Genomic DNA, 14,775 nt, shown 5'->3' with positions numbered 1-14,775 from the left:
AAATCCATAGTTTTCCCGGTCGCTGAGATCAATGGTGACACTTTCATTAGCGATGAATTGCAAATTCAGCTGCCATTGTATGCAGGCCGGGGGTCAGCGGGGGGGGGGGGGGTACCAATAATGTAAAAATAGCCCAAAATGTCCTATATTAGTGTCAAATCCGTAGTTTTCACGGTCACTGAAATGAATGGCGATACTGTCACAGGCGTTGACTTCCAAATACAACCCCATGCGAAGAATGTGTATGTTTAGCTAGTAATAATAATATAAACGTACATACAATGCATAAGTTATTTTGGCATTTAAAAGTTTATTAAGTTAAATATGTTACAGTATAATTTATTACTTGAATATTTTGATTAAAGTAGTAAGGTATAGACTCATGAACTTCATAAGATCCTTTCTAATACCAATTACTGTAATATTTAACCAGGAGCGGTTCCAGAACGGACGTCTGGGGGGCGGTGGGTTGTAATATGCTACTTAGAGCTACTTTTAAGAGCTCCAACTGGGATGGGTTTTATTTATATATAAAATAAGAAAGTTTCCTCCTCTAGAGGAGGGGGCAATCGCCCCGATCGCTTCTCGTGGATCCGTCCCTGTATTTAGCAACAATTTATATTAGTGCATTTATTTACTGAATTGGCAATTCTCAGCAACTACTTCTCTTGCAACACTTAGTTACCAAATTATGTTCAAGTTTTCTAAACACCATAAATACGGAGATATATATGCGATCTGTACAATCTTCATAAGGATAAAAATAGGAAAACAGATTGTAAAATATAGGACGTTTGAATCTATTATAGACTCAATTATAAAATTTTTCTTGCACTTTTACCAAATTACTCATTGCATTATCTTGAAACAAGAAAAGCGCATTTTCTTCCGTGTTTTATTGAATAAACTTATAAAGAATGAGATAAATTTGCCAATATTATTATCCGACATTTCCTTTCATGTTCCGAATAGGAAAATGCGCTCATGCCTACTAACATTTCACGAACCATCACAGCGTAAGAATATATTAAATATATCGCCTATTATAGGAAAGTGAACCATATATAATAGTGTCCAATTAAATAGTTCTACAAAGATATATTTGGTATACATGTAACACAATACTTTGAACATATAATTTAGCATGTAGAACAAAGGGCGCCGATTTCTCTGTAACTTGGGCGGCATTCAAGATGTGTGTTTAGTTACAGGCAAATTATCTAAGAAGGCATATATGAAGAAATTAAGACAAATTGAATTTAAATTACGCCAAATATTGTATATTCATAAAAATACATATAACAATAAAAAATATTCATTAAAATACTTAGGGCCCACATGAGCATTGAGGGGGCCGGGTCCCCCAGGATCGGCGCCCTTGCGTAGCACAAATATTCATGAATTGTGACTGTGCACGTATGTATACTGGTGAACACTGTCAATAGGTGTACACCTGTTGTGTTCAATATACAATAAATAAATAAATAAATACACTGTCGTGCAAAAGGACTCTACAATCTTTGTACGTGTTCGGTAAAATCAACATATGTTACGGTCTTCGAAATTCTGTTTTTTTTAAAAAAGACACTATTTTATTTTATTTTATTTTTTGTATTCCACCGAAGTGCATAATTTACACGATTTTGAGTACAACAATTACATTCTACTTAGAAATTGAATTTAACTCAAATTCACTAAAATTAACATATATGTTGTAGGTTTCGAAATCTTTATCAAAGATAGGAAGATCAGAAAGATTTTTTTTTCTACAGACTGTGAAACTGCGATTTTGAGTACAATCACATTTTGCTAAGCCGTCCTCTAAGCATCGTTTCTATTACGACTTTTATCCTGGTCCTGAAAAATTTTACACATATCGATTTTTAGCAAATCTGATCTAAAGCCAATTTATATAAGAGCTACATTCGTGGCCTCCACAAATAGCCTCACTGCTAACGCACCCATTAAACCATATTAATTAATTAATTAATTAATTAATTAATTAATAAGACGTATACCACAACACTCAATATAGCATAAAATTCTGCATTTTGTCAGCCTGTGAGCTTAAAAATAATTAAATAAATATTTTTTAAAAACTCTGATGTTTCTGCGCGTTGGAATTCTTTGCTAAGGATCTGATCAAAACCGTAATATAGTAAATTAATTTTAACCAATTTTATCTGAACAACAGAAAAGAAGTTTCTCTATATAAACAAATTTTCCGAGACATTACCACGAATTTTATAGAATCGCAAATGTTACGTAGGGTATATGATTACCGTTCGTCTGTGTTTAGTACGAAACAGTTTACAGTGGGACTACTAGATGGCAGTAGATTCTGACAAAGTAAATCGCCAATATTGTAGAGTTTACGATCTTTACTACTAGATGTCTCTGCCTCTTACATAGAGATTTTAAGAAAACGCACATTCATTCATCAAGAAATGAGCGCGAAATCTCCTGCAGGCGATAGAAAGAAAGAAAAAAAGAATTAAGCAGATATATAATTCAGGGGCGTCATTTAGGGGGGGGCATGGAGGGGCATTTGCCCCCCTGAATTTGAGATGTATATAGATTTTATCAATATAATAATAGTAAATCAGTGAAAAACGCGAAATTTTACTTATATCAAGGGGTCTTGCCCCTCCCAAGCAAAATTTGAAATGACACTCCTGATATAATTGGACCGTAAGTCACAGTTAAAATTCAGAAATAAATACACAGGAGAGAGAGAGAGAGAGAGAGAGAGAGAGAGAGAGAGAGAGAGAGAGAGAGAGAGAGAGAGAGAGAGAGAATATTATAGGGAGGAGGCTTAGAAAAAGAACCATTTGAACTCGTAAATAAGATCGAAAACAGACATCATTTGGTTACGGCAGGAAGCTACTTACTGCCCCTGAGTTTTAGAAACATACTTTTTCATAAATTGTATATTAATATACCAATAAAACACTTTCAATTCTTGTCGGTGGAAAATCTTGTTCCCCTCCCCTCTTTGGCAAAGTCTGAAATGATGGCATTGGCTCAAAAGGTATAAATAGAATAATACTGTAAGAAAAGGGATATACAGTAACTGTGATAAGCCTACTTGAAAGTTCACAGGTACTTAACCGGAAACAATAAAGACTTAACTAGGCCTATAGCATGATACGGATTAGCCTTTATATACACGAATATACTAGGCATAATGAACAGTCGAGTTCACATTTTGACCGAAAATTGTGAATGAAGAAATTGCCTACAGGTTGGATGCCGCAGTGATATAACACTTGAATTAAAGCGGATCAGAAAGCACGACCCTAAGCAATCTTTAAGGACAAGTTAGCCCGTTTTAAGAAAATTCTAAGGGTTTTCATCAGTCGCTTCATAACCACCAATAAAACGTGGATATACACTACAACTCTACAAGAGTCAAAACAAGAAAACGGAAACAGCGTTTCTCCACCTCCAAAGAAAGCAATGAGTGTGAAGTCTGTTTTTTGGGATGCAAACCGTATTCTTGCCATTGTCCTGGAAAATCTTTCATCTGGTAAAACCACCACCCAATTGAATATTTTGGAAAGTTTTCCAACCACCTACAGGTAAAAAAATGCAGTAAAGATGGCTGGGTTTATTGAAAAGAAAACAAATATTGCATGCTCGCCTGGGTATCGTTGTAGTAATAGCCAAAATACTATGTCCTCATACTGTAATTGGGGTTACCAAATTTCTGCAGCTCCACACATTTATGAATGAATAGGCTTATGTTCACAATAAAGATGACCTAGATATTTATACAACCCGTAACTGAAATATTTCGAGGTTTACATATTAGCGTTACACGGTATATACATTTATAAATGAATGGGATAGCCGCCGTTCAAAGTCTCCGTTACCCAAGACGATGTGTTAAGGGATTGATTCCATTAATGAACTCGGCCGAGATTATAACTCTAGCTATCTATTGCGAAAATAAATAAATAAATAAAACAATTCATAAACACTTTCGTACAAGACTTATAATATGGAGTAACGGACGGCCGTATTAATATTAGAATCTTGTAGGGGCCACTAGTGTTATCCTAATAATAAAGAAACCAAGATCAACACTGATCACTGCGGGCTCCTCTCACAAGTTACTGGTCGATACGTTAACCACTCCTGTGCTATTCGAAACCGGGATACATTGGTGGAGGAAGTTTTATTTTCACTCCTTCGATCGTTAGAAAGTTACCTGACCAGCACAAGAGCCATTCTCATTTCATTCCTGTTTTAATGTATCAGGAACGATGATCCGGGAAATAACACGCATCTCAGATCTAAAGATTATAAATGAAATGAGCTGTGAAATGACGAGCTCTACCAATACTCAAGAAAATTATAAGTTAAAGTTACATATTGAAAAGTATGTCACATGAATAATAATAATATTTTAGAGAACTGTAATGAGGATAGAGCATATAAGGAAACGAGTGAGTAGATTGTAACGATTGTAAACTATCACAAAATGTAAAACATTGCAGAATACCGGGAGGAGAATCTTCAAATCGAGACTGTCTCGGTCAAAGCGGTATATATATATATATATATATATATATATATATATATATATATATATATATATATATATATATATATATATATATATATATATATATATATATATATATATATATATATATATATATATACCTCTTCCCAAAGCTGAAAAAATTAGTAGACTTTTTTTTTTCAGACGAAGAGCTTCTTAAAGTATTAATGAGTGGCGGAGTATTAGCGGGCATCAAAAAATTAAGGATGGGAAAATCGAAGAAAAGAAAGAAACAGGAAACAGAAAAACTTGAAACGATTATTTATTTTCTTTTCTTTTGCAAAAACCGAACCACTTACCGTTTTCTTAAAAAAAAAAAAAAAGTTATGTTTTACACCGAAACCGTTTTCCACTTTTCTGCAATAGTCTTACGGTATTTTTCTCCTGAAATCGAATATAATATTACAGTCGCGATTATTTGAAAAATCCAGACAATTTCGATCACTTTCTTTTAAAGGCTGTTGTACTACTTGTGGTCTTGCAAGTGTTCTACTGAAAAATTCAATGAGGGTATTCTTCAGTAATAGCTTCATATTAACAGGTGGAGCGTTTATTATACAGCACCAATATTTCGGTTTACAAAGAATTTGATTTTCTCGAAAGTTACAATGAGAATTTAAGCTCACCCGCATAATTTTGTTCAGCTAGATCAGATATATCGATTGGTACATGTCTAGGGACTCCAGACATCCCACTTTCGAAGGGGCAGTCCAGAATTTACCTTCAATTGTACACCTTCCCCGTCCCCCAAAAAATATTGTTACAAAGTAAAAGTGTTCAGGGTTTTTCTCCAAAACGTAAGATAATACCATTCGTGCGCTATTTATCAAGCCAGGAAAGCAGAGAGAAATCACTAGTTTATTATTAATGTTGCTGTGATTATATAATAACAGTAATATTTATTTTTTTTCATAAATTATGGGATCTCAATAACTAATATTTTGACACTTTCAGTTGGCTGCAATTGTCACTAGTCTTCAGATTAAGATAGACTACTTTCTTGTTGATTGGAGTTGTCGCTAAACCCTAAAACCAGTGCAATTTACACCGAAGACGGCATAGGCGCCGACTTTGTTGGTGCTCCGGGACGTAAGCACTCATTGGAAGTAATCAGAGCTATAGTCGAGGATACACGGCGGTACACGCCGTATACCTTCTGCTCAATCTTAGTTATAAGAGTGTACCTTTTGCTCCAAAGTGTATTGTATTTTCTACTTTTGTTTCGTTTAGATTTATTTAATCGGGCTATAACTCCAATGATAAAGTGGCTATATCACCTTTTTTCTCGTATATTCTTAGCATGTCATGAAAAAAACCCGGTGCGATTTTTTCTGTTCCTTCTCGGAGTGAGTGGGTTCCTTTTCCATACCTACACCCATTTATGTTAGTAATGCTATGATTTAAGTAAGGAGTGCCATCAAGAAAATAGCATGGAAAGCTTTTAGACTATCAAACAGTAATGTATCCTTTATATTTTAATTAAATTAATTAGTACATGCGATTTACATTGTTCATTAAAAATGCCTTCAATGTCTCTTATGACAATGATAGATGATCTCAAATCAACATATACCCTCTGAAAATTTTAGAATTACAGCACTGGAAGTAATTAATGGTTGTTGAGCACCCATTAAATTTTCGAGTTCGAGCTTGGGATGGTTCGAGTTCGGGCCTGAGATGGTTTACTTCACTTTGGCGGTGCAACTTAGAGAGGGATATATGTATACAGGGTGGCCCATTTTAATCTTTCCACGGAAATATTTCGAAAACGGTTGAACATAAATAAACCGAGCAAAAACTCAAATAGGGAATGCCATGGGGCACACCGAATGGTGTTGTCGCTGTGCCTCCCAGGGCCGCCCTGGCCCAACTTTAAAATTTTAAATGGAAACATGGGGCGAGTGATACCTTATTCGATAGATCTTTAAAAACTAAAAAGCGTTGTGACAAAAGATTTCTCATATCGGTCACCGTATTCAAAATGGCCGCCATAACATGGTCCCTGTATCAGATAGAACGTCCATTATCCGAATATGGAAACGGTTGAACATAAATGAACCGAACAAAAACTCAAATAGAAAATGTCATGGGATATATCGATTGGTATTGTCGCGGTGATTCCCAGGGCCACCCTTCATGGGCGCCCAGGGCCCAACTTCAAAATTGTATATGAAATCATGGATTGAGTGGCACCTTCATTGTAAGAGATATTCAATTATTTAACAGATAAATTATTAACATCTTTTTATACTAGGATAAAAATACAAGTAGTAGTATAAACCCATTACATTAGTAACGGACCGAAATTCAATCGCAAATTTTGATTAATTAGAATAAACGCATGAGCGAAAGGAAGTGTTTTCTGTAATTAGTATCAGGTAATTCTGAAGTATTTTATAAGGTAATAATAATAATAATAATAATAATAATAATAATAATAATAATAATAATAATAATAATAATAATAATAATAATAATAATAATAATAATAATAAGTGGAAAAATATAATTTCTTTTCCTAATTAGGCACTACTTCTGAATGTATAAGCCAATTTGAACAGATTTCTGTTACATAAAGAAAACTAGATCCTGATTAACTTGTAGAAATGAAAGATAACAAGTTATCATTTTCAATGTTTTCTTGTTATTATATTAAACATAGAGTAAGGATAGGTATACGTAAGATGATTAGTTATATCAGAGCAATTAAAAAGTATTTTGAAAAAAAAAAAAGAAACAAGAAAAAAATCATTGCCGAAACCCGGGATCGAACCAGGGACCTTTAGATCTTCAGTCTAACGCTCTCCCAACTGAGCTATTTCGGCGACGAGGACTCAACGCTCTTGAAACATAGGAACACTGTCGTTGGTGGGTGATGTGTATAAATCCTCTTTGTGTTAGTTGTATTTTAAAATGATAAATAACACTTTCAGTTTCTCCGATATATTTTTTTATTTATCAAAAATAAGATCTGTTGCTAAATTAAAAAAAAAGAATAAAACTTGTAGGCCTACTTGAGTTTTCCATCATGATATATACACCACAGAGCAATGTTGCCACCACTAGCGTCTTTTTTTTTTTTTTTTTTTTTACCTGCCATTGTTCTCAATTGGCAACATGCTTTAGAATTCCCGTTGAGACGTTGTAAACTAACGGTATGGACGATAGTTGGCTTTTTATAAAGCAAGAAAGTTGATTTATTTTAGCTAAAATATTTTATGGTTGAAACACTTTGATTTTTTGAAAAAAAAATTACTATCTTGGCACTCTTCGCCATAGGATTTCTAATTCGCGTCGAATTACTATTTTTCTTCTGAAATATTAATTGAGAAACATCAATTTGTATAATAAATACCATTCTATTTGTATATGTACCTCATATTCTCATGTACACCTCGAACAGTACCACCCATTGTGATAAATTCAACTGATGTAGACTATTCAAAATCCACTAAATTTTTAGGTGTAACAATAAGCAATAGGCTTACATGGGATGCACATATTACTGAGCTAAACAGCAAATTAAGCCGTATATGTTTTGTCATTTATAGACTACGTGGTTCAGTGTCAAAAGAAACTTTGCTGTTATTGTACTATGGTAAGTTTCAATCATTGTTAAATTACGGAATAATTTTCTGGGGAGCCTACTATTCCAGTGTTACTACTTTTCGTCTACAGAAAAAGGCAATAAGATCTATTTTTAATCTATCACCAAGGTCCTCATGCAAAAGGGTTTTTCAGTCAAATAAAATTTTAACTGTGCCTTGTCTGTACATATACAAAAGTATCATATATGTAAAGAGAAATGAAAGTAGTTTTCTTCATGTTGACGATGTACATTCATACAACACACGACAAAAGAATAACATATTCACAGCATACCAAAACTATGCGTGCACCAAAAGAAGTGTTCTTCCTATGTCCACTAAGTTGTTTAATAAGCTCCCAAGTTATTTGAAGGATATCAAAAACATACGAAATTTCAAAAATGAACTATTTAATTTTTTGTGTAACAAAATGTATTATCATATTAATGAATACTTGGGTGATAGTTTGTAAAATAATGTAAATCAATTATATTGAAATGTCTTATTATTATTTGACAAGTCCTATGTACTGGTCTCTGACCAATAATGTACGATATGGATGAATAAACAATGAATATATATATATATATATATATATATATATATATATATATATATATATATATATATATATATATATATATATATATATATTAAAAAAAAGGGAGTAACAGACATTTATTCTTCCATGTTCCCAAATTGGAATTTGGAATTTACATTACGGAGCTACTAGAGACGACGAAGGAGCTTTGAATTTTCACGTCAAAAAAGGTGGCTTAACTACTTTGATCTTCAACAATGCTGCCTTCATTACTAAATGAAGTAGTGTTTGCTATTCCTGTCGACGTTATATATTGCTTTCAGCAGCAACAAAAGTAAGAACAGAAGAAAAGAAATTTATTTTTGATTTACTATGAACTTTTTGAAAAATAGAATCATTTTGTTAGTAACTCGTGTACGGGGTAGTGCATTTACCAAAGCTGGAATTTGTGATAGTGAATGAGTGTAGACAAGGGCGCCGATTTCTCTGTACGTTTGGGGGGACTCTTTCAGATGCAGAAGGCATATATGAGGATTTGAAGACAAATTGCATTTAAATTATACCAACTATTGTATATTCTTAAATAAAATAACGGGGGTCCACATCAGCTTTGGGGTGGCCCGGCCCCCCTTAGCCACCCAGGATCGGCGCCCTTGAGTGTAGAATACAATTATGTTTACAAAAGCTTTCCGCAACATACAAGATGCAGTAGAAAATTTTATGATTCTTAGTGAGTTTGAAGTTCTAGCATAATTGATGTTCGGTCATTTAGAGGAGCTGATTTTGGCACTGATCACTACCTGGTAGCAGCGATAATACGAGAGAGATTATCATTGAATAAAGGAAATATTCAATGTCTGAAAACGGAAAGATTTAATTTAAAGAAATTAGAAGAGAGCCAGGTAAGAGAGGAATACCAAATTGAAGTTTCGAATAGATTCTCGGTTTTAGAAGATTCGGAGTGCACTAGTGTTGAGGATACTTGGATTGAAATTAGAGATAGCATTAAAATTTCATCAAAGGAAAAATTAGAACACATGGAAATACGTAGAAACAAACCATGTTTCGACCAAGAATGCATTCAACTAGCGGCGAAGAGAAAACAGGCAAAATTACGTTGGCTACAAAATCCGAATGAAATAGCTACACAAAATTTCGTAGACATCAGGCGGGAAACTTCCAAAACCTTTAGAACAAAGAAACGCGATTTTTTGAGAGCTAAAATTAAGGAACTTGAAGATAATAGTAAAAATAAAAACATTCGGGCCATGTATAAGGGGATAAACGAATTTAAGAAAGGCCATCAACCTCGTACTTATATATTAAAGAAAGCTGACGGAACAGTTCTCACTGACACAGATAGCATCTTAAATAGATGGAAGGATTTCTTTGACGAGTTGCTTAACACGTAGCCAAAAACTAATGTGCGTTGAGAAAGGGAAATACACATCGCAGAACCGTATATCCCAGAACCTAACCGAATAGAAGTAGAAATTGCTATAAAGAAATTAAAGAGACAAAAATCTCCGCGTGTAGACGAAATTCCGGCTGAGTTAATTTTAGCTGGAAGCGAAAAATTACGGAACAAGATACACAAACTCATTCTCCTTATCTGGAACAAAGAAGAATTACCACAAGAGTGGAAAGAATCAATCATTGTTCCAATTCACAAGAAAGGCGACAAAACTGACTGTAGTAATTATCGAAACATTCCTCTTCTGTCAGCGTCCTATAAAATCCTCTCAAACATTAGCAAGATTGACCCCATACGCAGATGAAATTATTGGAGATTATCATTGCGGATTTAGACGAAATCGATCAACTATTGACCAAATATTTACCATTCGAAGGAGAGAAACATTGTACAACATTCTTACAGAATTTGGAATACCGAAAAATCTAATTAGATTAATTAAGATATGTTTAAATGAATCCCAAAGTAAAGTCCGCGTAGGAAAATTTTTGTCCACGAGCTTTCACGTCAAGAGTGGCCTGAAACAAGGAGATGCGTTGTCGCCATTATTATTCAACTTTGTTCTGCAATACGCTATAAGGAAAATCAAAGATAGAACCAGGGCCTAGAGTTGAATAGGGTTCACCAGGTTATGGAATATGCTGATGATGTAAATTTAATAGCGGATGATAGGAGAACAATAGAAAGAAATGCAGAGATCTTATTAAACGTTTGCAGAGACATGGGTTTAGAAGTAAATGCAGAGAAAACTAAATACATGGAAGTTCGTCGGGATCATAATACGGCAAATTATAGAATATCGAATAATACTTTTGATAAAATGGATACTTTGAAATATCTAGGATCAACATTAATAGATGAAAACCATATTCACGAAGAAATTAAATATCGACTAAAAGCAGGAAATTCGTATACTATTCAGTTCAAAATCTCTTGTCGTCGCGAATTCTGTCGAGGAATTTGAAGCTTAAAATATATAAAACGATAATCATGCCTGTTGTTCTGTATGGTTGCGAAACATGGTCGCTTACTCTGAGGAAAGAACATAGACTGAAGGTATTTGAGAACAAGATCCTAAGACAAATGTTCGGATCCAAGAGAAACGGGAATGGCAGAAACTTCATAACGGGGAACTACATAATTTATACGGTTTACCAAACATTGTTAGGGTCATCAAGTCTAGGAGGCTCAGGTGGGCAGGTCATGTAGCCAGGATGGAAGAAAGTAGGAACGGTTTCAAAGTCTTAAGTGGAAGACCAATCGGAAAACGGCCATCAGGAAGACCTAGACAGGGAGGAGGACAATATTAAGATGGATCTCGCAGAAAAAGGGATGCAAAGTAGAAACTGGATCCAATTGGCTAAGGATAGAAGTCAGTGGAGAGCTTTTGTGAACGGGTTCCATAAGCCATAGAATTAGTTAGTGAGTCTGAAGTACAGGATATCTTCGAATACGACGTAGATTTATATCAAATTTCTCCGATGAAGATGGTCGTCTTACAGAATAAGATATAAATGATATCATGTTGGAGGAAGTAACCCCTATAGAAATCTGTGGACAAATTGAATTGCACTTTGGTTATATACAGAGTATAATGCAGATATGGGTCACTTTGATGTTTTTGACAAATTATTGTCAAATTTCCGCCCTAAATTTCGCTGCAAAAAGTGGTGGTGAAATCTATTTTCTAATAACTTGAATATTGCTGCGATAGTTAGCTGGCCTATGTATCGGGAGCTATATGACAGTGATGAAAGTGAGTGCCTTGAGTTTAGAAGAGAAGTGGCGATGACCCTTATGCCCCAGAAGATGAAAACCACATCAATACCAAGGCCAGAACACCAATTTCTGCATCACGTAGGAAATTTGATGGACATTTCATAATGCAATGTGATCGAAGATGTGTCCTATGTGAAAAAAAAAAAAAAAAAAATGCTCGTTTGTAGTGTTTCGAATGCAAGAAAAGAATTCACATTTATTGCTTACCTAAATATCATGGCATTGATTCAGTGTGAAAAGACCGTTGTATTTGTTGTAGAGATAATAAAATTGTATTGAGTTTCCAGTTCATTGTATTCACACTATATATTGTGTGCTGTTGTATTGCACTGCATTCAAAACTGTATTGCATTTTTCTTCACAATAAATACGTATATATATACTCAAAATTCATTATCATTTTAGACTCAAATAATAAAAGACTTCATTCAAATGTATTTACAACATTTTAAAAACACAAAGCGCCAATGATTCCAAATAGGAACACGATATACTTGATACATGCTAAACGATTCATGTAAATAAAAGAACATAAAACTTTAAATTAACTTCAATTTAAAAGAAAATAAGAAAACTTTTCTTAGATATTTACTTTCTTCTTAATTCGGCAGGTAAACGGTTAAGTGGAGGCCAATGGGCCAGTAGAGGCCCATGTATATATTAACATTAAGGAGGTCCTGATTTCGAACCATCATCTTGTTTAATATTTTCGCAGGGTGTCCAGCTAAGGTGGTAAAGGACTTTCATTAAATATAGAGACAGTTTTTTTCCCCCTTTCTTTTCATGAGACGTAAAATCTGAAATGATCGTTGGATTTGTTTCATAAGTGAAAATAGTATAAAATTTAAATCACAAAATAGTTTTATAACGAACATACACTCCAAACCCACCGTACGAGTAAAGTAAATGATTTGTTTCTAGTAGTCTGCTGGTACTTCAGGGAGCATTCATAAGTGCTATTGCATTAAAAAAAAAAAAAAAGTTTTGAATGTTTGATAGCAAAACTATTTATCGATTTCTACATTTTTTTTTTTTTTTTTTTAACATTTTAGTCAGTAGCAACATGGCCACTACTAAGGAAGCTAATGAGAGGCACGTGATAGAGATGGGTCTGCCCCCAGGAGTTTTCAGTTTCGCCACTCGTTTCCAGGTTGTGGAAAATTCTCGCAAACGAGGAAAAAGTAAGCACAAATTTTGAATTGTTGAGAAGGAAATTTAAGAAAAAAAAAGTTTTGAACGTGTAGGAAATTTAGAAGTGAAAAAAATTAATTAAATACTACTGAAAAAGGTAACAGTAATTAATGTTATTTACTTATTTGACGAAAGTTGAAAATGCATTTAGATTCACTTTAATAATAGTATTGCATCCATATGACGCAATGTTCCCCACTAATGACGACGCCTGGGGAGGGGCAGAGACATTTTTTGTGTGTCGAAAAGGATAATTGTATTTTACTTGATCCACATTAAACTGCTCAGTAGGCACGTGTGTTCTGTGGTGTTAATTACAATTAGTCAAATTTACTGTGAGTATTTTTCTGTATTACTTATGAACAGTGACGATGCTATAGGGGCAAGGTGTCTGTCGCCTGACATTGCCTGTCTACTGATTGCCCCCACATATGTCTTTAAAGTTGGCAAATAATATAAAATTATTTTTCGGTATACGCAAAAAAATCCCCCCCCCCCCAAAAAAAATGTCTCTACCCTTTTATTTGTCCCTAAGAAATCAGAGTTGGCACTATTATTGCTTAAGAAACTATCTATTTCAGGAGTTGATATCATTTGAAAGCAATGTTTAGACTTTTTTTAAATTTCCGACTGTAGCATGAAACCGGGGTTAAGCGCAGTAAATTTCGATCGGCATAAAATTTATAATGTTGACAAAATGGGGATCACGGTTGTACAAGGGATACATGTGAAGGTCATCAGCATGAAAGGGGAAAAAAGACATGGGAAACCACCTCAGCATAAAGAGGTGCCCTCATAACAGTTGTGACATATAGGAATGCAGCTAGGGTGTATGTATTGTATTGCTGCTGCTGCTGCTTGTATTCCCTCGCACTAATATGAAAGCAGAACTTTTTTTGGCAAATCTCCCCCTGGCACAGTTAGTGATGAGCAAATGCAAGACCAAGACCAAGACCAAGACCGGGGTAGTCTTGGTCTTGGTCTTGGTCTTGCACATCCAGTCTTGGTCTTGGTCTTGCACTCGAATCCTTGGTCTAGAAATCTCAAGCATTCCATAGGTAATTTTTACTATCGATATAAGGGATAATAAACTCTACAATTCGCCAATAGTAACGGAAATACAATGTATGTTTCTAAATGTGATATATTTTACATTCTTGTAATATCCTCTTTTGGCCTAAGCATATCAACAACACAAGTGACTAGACCTAACCCACCTAATGGAGGGAGTTGCATAGACAATATTGTTACTAACAGTAGTAGTAGTATGGGTTGTTATGTGATAAAAACTTGGATTTCAGACCATTGGCCAGTAATAGGTAGCTTAGATTTAATTGTTACGAAAAATGACAGGTACAAAAAATCTAGTTCTATTCCTCAAGTTCATACTAAGCAACTGGTACGCAACATCACTGATGATAGTAAAGTTACTTTCAGACATCTTTTAAGTAACGTTAATTGGACCAATATGTATTTAGAACCTTCAATTGATTTTAAAATTACGTTTTTGTTAAATTCATTGATTTACGCAGCTGAGACTGCATTTCCCTTAAAGCCATTAAAAGACAAATCGACGATGCCTAAAGCTAACAAAGTTAAAAGCATAGAACTAGATCGAGTCAAAGATATATGT

At 34.3% G+C, this 14,775-nt stretch overlaps 1 non-coding gene across 1 annotated transcript; it reads right to left on the bottom strand.

Annotated features, from left to right (window-relative positions):
- Nucleotides 1–7,322: 7,322 nt before the first annotated feature.
- Nucleotides 7,323–7,395, bottom strand: TRNAF-GAA (transfer RNA phenylalanine (anticodon GAA)). The gene has a single exon. It is a non-coding gene; the product is annotated as a tRNA-Phe (tRNA).
- Between the last annotated feature and the right edge of the window lie 7,380 nt (nt 7,396–14,775).

Source organism: Thermobia domestica, chromosome 9 (assembly GCF_964235325.1).
Source record: "Thermobia domestica chromosome 9, izTheDome1.hap1.1, whole genome shotgun sequence".
Classification (NCBI taxonomy): Eukaryota; Metazoa; Arthropoda; class Insecta; order Zygentoma; family Lepismatidae; genus Thermobia; species Thermobia domestica.
This window is presented reverse-complemented; position numbering and strand designations above follow the sequence as displayed.